Raw genomic sequence first — 6000 nt, forward strand, 5'->3', positions numbered from 1 at the left:
TGACAGCCAGACCGCAGAGCTTCAGCGTGGGCAGACAACTCCATGGACTGATGGAGATACGCTGCCATACAGGAATGAGTCCTCAAACCCACAACTGAGTTCACATTTCAGCACTTCTGCTTCCATCGGCCCAAAGTCAGAGGGTTTCTGGTTAAATCCCTGAAATAAGGTCTGTGGTTAACACAAGTTAAGATATTTAATTTTTTTTTATCTGTCAAACAGGAAAACTCCACTCATCCTCTCACCATAATTATTATATGCTTATTTAATTTTGTCTTCTGATATGATCTTGCAGTTTTCTTCCTATATATAAATGAAATGAATAAAAATCTACTCACTACCCTTTTGTCAAGAAATTATATCAATCAGCAGATGTTGACGAATCACAGACTTGGAACTTGGAGCAGACACAGAGGATCTCACACGAGACGAGGAGACATCGAGGAGACATCGAGGAGACATCGAGGAGACATCGAGGAGACATCGAGGAGACATCGAGGAGACATCGAGGAGACACTGGAAACAGGTAAGTATACTTCAAGGGACTCCATGAGGTAAGCAGGCAGGTAAGACCATGTGTAATCAAGACCGGACAGTGACTGTGAGTGCGTGTGTCTTTTGTGCTGCTGTTGATGAGGGTGCTGATGGGTTGCAGGTGTGGGTGATTAAAACTCTGGTGATGACGTGCGCTGTGACTGGGTGATGGTAGAGCCTGGCGTGTCTGTGACAATATCATATTTTAAATGATTAGGTGGAGGAAAAAGAAAAGAAAAGCTTCACCTAGAGAAGTGGGCATACATTCTCTTTATAGCAGTTTTCTATGGGAGGAAAACACTTAACGTATAATTAAACGTGTTCATATTCTGGGCTCATCTGCTCATAGATATTATGCTTTATTAGTATGGTGTTTACGGAGTTTGGTCTGTTAATATCACTGTCTTAATACATTAAACCACATTAAGAGCTTTTTCATGTTAAGCTTTTTAGAAAGTCCCATTTTTTCTTGTCCGCTGGTTGTTGTTAAGCGCGAACATTGATCGCACAAATTGGACTGTTTTTTCTTCTAACAAGACCCAGCAGTTTAAAAATTATCTTTAATGTTCATATACTAATTATTATTCAGATATAATCAGCTAAAGCTGATAGTATTTCTTTACTAATGAAAGAAAGTCTAAAATATATCTTGAGTAAGTGATCTGTCATGTCCTCTATCAGTATATAATGGACACTGATCGAATGAGTTTATTCTCCACCTTTTTACTTTTTTCAAAATACAACTTTATTCTAAACATTTTATTTCTACATTCTTTCTCGAAATTTAACGTTTTGTCTTGAAACAATGACTTTATTCTTAAAATTTAATGAGTTATCAACATTGTATTTCGACTTTCTCAAAAAGTTTAATCTCGCATTATAATGACTAATCAGGAAAAAACAGGTTAACTGATATTTCCTGTTTTTCCCCTCTTTAAAGTCTAGGGGTAAGAAGAGGCATGCAAAAAAAATAAATAAATAAAAATACAAACAATTCCCTAACTCCCTTTCTGCATAAACAGGAGAAAATGATTCTTAAATAAAATAAAGGCATCCAACTCCCTACAGAACTAAGAGAAAAGATTTAGAGTAACAAGAAAATTAAAGCAACAGAATAGAATAACTGATGTTAACAAATAACTCTTAAATTAACTGAAAAACTCAGTACTGCTCAGATTACACTCAAGTCTCAGGATTGCAAAAATGAGCTGAAACACTAGACAGCTCAGGTGAACCAGACACCTGAAGCCCACTTAAATACACCCGTTAGCTGAAACACTTCACAGCTCTTTACCTGAACTATGGAGTCAAATTAATGCCTTAAAGTTTTGCACAAAAATAAAGTTTTGCAAAACACAAAAAAGAATTGAGCTATAAAAAAATGTTTTGCAAACAAAAATAAAGAATTGCAAAGGAAAATAAAATATTGAGCGGAAAAAAAATAAGTTTTGCAAACAAAAATAATAAATTGCAAAATAAAATAAAGTAGTGCAAAAATAAAAATATAATCAATTACAAAAATCAATGACAGCTGTAATCCTATTTTATCTTTGCCACATATTTTTCATGCTCAAACCTACAAAATCATTTGTAACGCTCATTCCCTTTCAGTCGGTCACGTTCGACGTACGTCAGTAGTGACCGACGAATTGGGATATCGCTTAGAGAGCCCTATCATCTTCGTGTAAACTAAAACAAGCCAATGGAATTGGCGTGCGATATTTGCATAATGCGCACCGCCCCCGTCAGGTGTATATAAATAGGAAGCGGATGCAATCGCACTCTGTCTTTCGCTTCGGAGCCATTCACTGGTGTCCTGTTTTAGAAGACTCCTTTCTTCGTTTGTTTTATTCTAAAACATTGCCTCAGAAGAGGATTTACAGCAAGCTTTCAGTGCTGGTGAAAGGGCACGTTCAGCGAGGTCGCGAGTCTCCGAGGAGCTGAGCTATAAGCTCGAAAACTGCTGTTTTTACAGCAACACAAAGAGTGTGTGCGTGTGTAGCGACTTGGGCCGGTTCCTCGGTGTGTCAGGGAGTGGTGTACCTGACACATCGCGTCGCTCCCTGGGTGCTTCAGCACGAGTGAGTTGACTTCCCCTTCTAAAAGAGCTTTACAGACGAACCCTGACAGTATGTCATTTCGTCTGTGCGTTACTGGGTGCGGTCGTTCCCTGGTCCCTGCTGATGGGCACAATCGCTGCATCTCGTGTTTGGGTATTCTGCACGCTGAAGCAGCTTTTGTGGATGGTTCATGTTCCCATTGTGGGAACATGACTATCGCGATGCTGAGGTCGAGACTCTCCTTCCTGAAGTCTCAGGAAGCGGGGGTCCCCTCTCCTATGCCGCGTACGACCGTTTTTTCCGGCCCCGGGAACCGGAATGACGGTACGGCGCTGTATAGGAAGGGTGACCTGAGGATTACGGTCAGGGCTTCCCCGCCGAGCGGAAACTCTCCTCGGGCCCCTGCCGCCTCATCAGCACCGCAACCCATCGTGCCACCGTTGGTTTCCGCTGGGCCCTCTACGGACTGTCCAGCCGTTACCTTTGGTGTGCCGGCGGCGGATCGGATGTCGATCGCTGCATCGGAAGGTGAGCCTGAGTCCTCGGGGGAGGATTCGGACGCGCTGCCGCCCGGGACGGTAGCGTTGCCCGAGTCGGATCCCGAGCTCACGGCTGTGCTCTCCCGGGCCGCCTTGTGCGTCAGGCTCGAGTGGAACCCTCCACCCTGTCCCGGCCCATCTCGGTTGGACGATTGGTACTTGGGGGGGGGTCGCGCTGGTCAAATCCAGCGTCCCGCCCCAATGCCTTTCTTCCCGGAGGTACACGATGAGGTGACCAGGTCTTGGCAAGCTCCGCATGGGGCTCGTACAGGGCCTGGTCCCTTGTCCGCCTTCACCTCCCTGGACGGCGGGCTAGCCAGGGGGTACGCGAGGGTCCCGCCAGTCGAGCGGTCTGTTGCGACGCAGTTGTGTCCAACGGCCGCTGGCTGGCGCGGTGAGCCGCGTCTCCCGTCCCAGGCCTGTGAATTCTCAGCCGGTCTGACTGAGAAAGCTTACAGTGCCTGTGGGCAGGCTGCCTCTGCCCTGCACGCGATGGCCCTTTTGCTGGTCTATCAGGCAAAAGCGCTGTCGCAGATGCCCCAGGAAGGTCCTGACCAACAGCTGCTTGGGGAGCTGCGCGCTGCCACTGACCTTGCCCTCCGGGCAACGAAGGTGACAGCGCGTTCTGTTGGCCAGGCGATGTCTACTCTGGTAGCCCAGCAACGCCACCTCTGGCTGACCTTGGCAGACATGAGGGAGACCGACAAACGTCGGTTCCTGGATTCCCCCGTGTCTCCGGTCGGCCTTTTCGGCGACACGGTGGAGAGCTGTGCCCAACAGTTCTCCGCTGCACAGAAGCAGGTTGAGGCTATCAGACATGTCATGCCACGGCGGTCCGCTGCTGCCTCCACCCAGCCGCCCGTGGCTCAGCCTCAGCCCGCTCGTCGCCGAGGGCGCCCGCCTGCGTCTTCCTCCGCCCCTGCTAAGTTGGCAAAGCAGCAGCCTACACCAGCCAAACAGCAGGGTGCCGGTCGCAGACGTGGTGCCCAGCCCGTCTCTGCCAACCAGGTGGCAAGCGGTCGGGGAAAACTCGGCCCGGAGACGGGCGACCTGGAGCGGAAGGTTCCTGCCCTTTGGGAGAGTATTCCATCTGCTCTCCCACCCCCGGAGGAGGGCCGGGGGGATTTTGTGGCGGCTGTCCATCTACCGCCGCTGGCTCTCCGGAGTCCAGCGGTACCCACTTTGCCACAAAAAGAGCAGTTTCCTCAAGCTCCAGGTCACAGGAGGGCGCGTTCGCCAGTGTGCCAGGCCCCGCCTCGCCACTCGCAACCCCCTCCCATTCCGCCAGTAGGCGGCAGTGTGATGGCGCAGACCGCGTCCCGTGCGCCGTCTCCCATTCGCACTGCTGCCTCGCAGAGTCCGACCTCACTCCGGGCCGCTTCCATGCCGTCCGAGTCGGGTCCCTCTCTGCCTTGCCGTGCGTCTGTGGTGCCTTTGGTCCCGCTGGCTCGGAGTCTGGAGGCGTGGATCACGCTTCCCAGCCCGTCCCGCTGGCTCATTCGCACTGTCAGACTCGGCTATGCGATTCAGTTCGCCCGGCGTCCCCCGGTTTTCAGGGGTGTCCACTTCACTCAGGTGTCGTTGGACAGTGCACCTGTTCTCCGGGCGGAGATTGCTGTCCTGCTGGCGAAGGATGCAATCAAGCCGGTCCCTCCAGCCGATATGAAGTCGGGGTTCTACAGCCCCTACTTCATTGTACCGAAAAAGGGCGGTGGGCTACGGCCAATCCTGGATCTGCGCGTCCTGAACCGGTACCTTCATAAGATGCCGTTCAAGATGCTCACGCAGAAGCGCATTTTCGAATGCGTCCGTCCCCGGGATTGGTTTGCAGCAATAGACCTGAAGGACGCGTACTTTCATGTCTCGATTCTGCCTCGACACAGACCCTTCCTCCGGTTTGCGTTCGAGGGTCGGGCATATCAGTACAAAGTCCTACCCTTCGGGCTGGCCCTGTCACTCCGCGTCTTTACGAAGGTTGCGGAGGCGGCCATTGTTCCCCTCAAGGAACAGGGCGTTCGTATTCTCAACTATCTCGACGACTGGCTGATCCTGGCCAGCTCGCGAGAGCAGTTGTGCGAACACAGGGACATGGTTTTAGCTCACCTCAGCCGGTTGGGTCTTCGGGTCAACTGGGATAAGAGCAAACTCGCCCCCGGGCAGAGGATCTCTTATCTCGGTCTCGAGCTAGACTCGGTTGCACGGACTGCGCGTCTCACCGAGGCGCGCGTCCAGTCGGTGTTGAACTGCCTGAGTTCGCTCAAGCGCAGGACAGCGGCTCCACTGAAAGATTTTCAGAGGCTCCTGGGGCATATGGCATCTGCAGCCGCGGTCACGCCGCTCGGATTGCTTCATATGAGACCGCTTCAACACTGGCTCCGCGGCCGGGTCCCGAGATGGGCGTGGCAGTGCGGCACGCTCCGTGTCCCCGTGACACCGAGCTGCCGTCGCACCCTTGTCCGGTGGTCGGACCCTTCGTTCCTGCGGGCCGGAGTACCCCTCGAACAAGTGTCCAGGCATGCTGTGGTCTCCACAGATGCCTCTGCCACGGGATGGGGGGCCACGTACAACGGGCATGCAGTGGCAGGTCTTTGGACGGGGCCTCAGCTGCATTGGCATATCAATTGCCTCGAGTTGCTAGCGGTACGTCTTGCTTTGGCCCGCTTCAAGAAGCTGTTGTCAGGCAAGCACGTTCTAGTCCGCTCAGACAGCACTGCGGCCGTTGCGTACATCAACCGTCAGGGTGGTCTACGCTCCCGTCGCATGTCGCAACTCACCCGCCATCTCTTGTTGTGGAGTCAGAAGTATCTGAGGTCCCTTCGGGCCACTCATGTCCCAGGTGTGCTCAACCGTGCAGCCGACGAGCTGTC

Source organism: Chanodichthys erythropterus, chromosome 1 (genome assembly GCF_024489055.1).
Source record: "Chanodichthys erythropterus isolate Z2021 chromosome 1, ASM2448905v1, whole genome shotgun sequence".
Lineage (NCBI taxonomy): Eukaryota > Metazoa > Chordata > Actinopteri > Cypriniformes > Xenocyprididae > Chanodichthys > Chanodichthys erythropterus.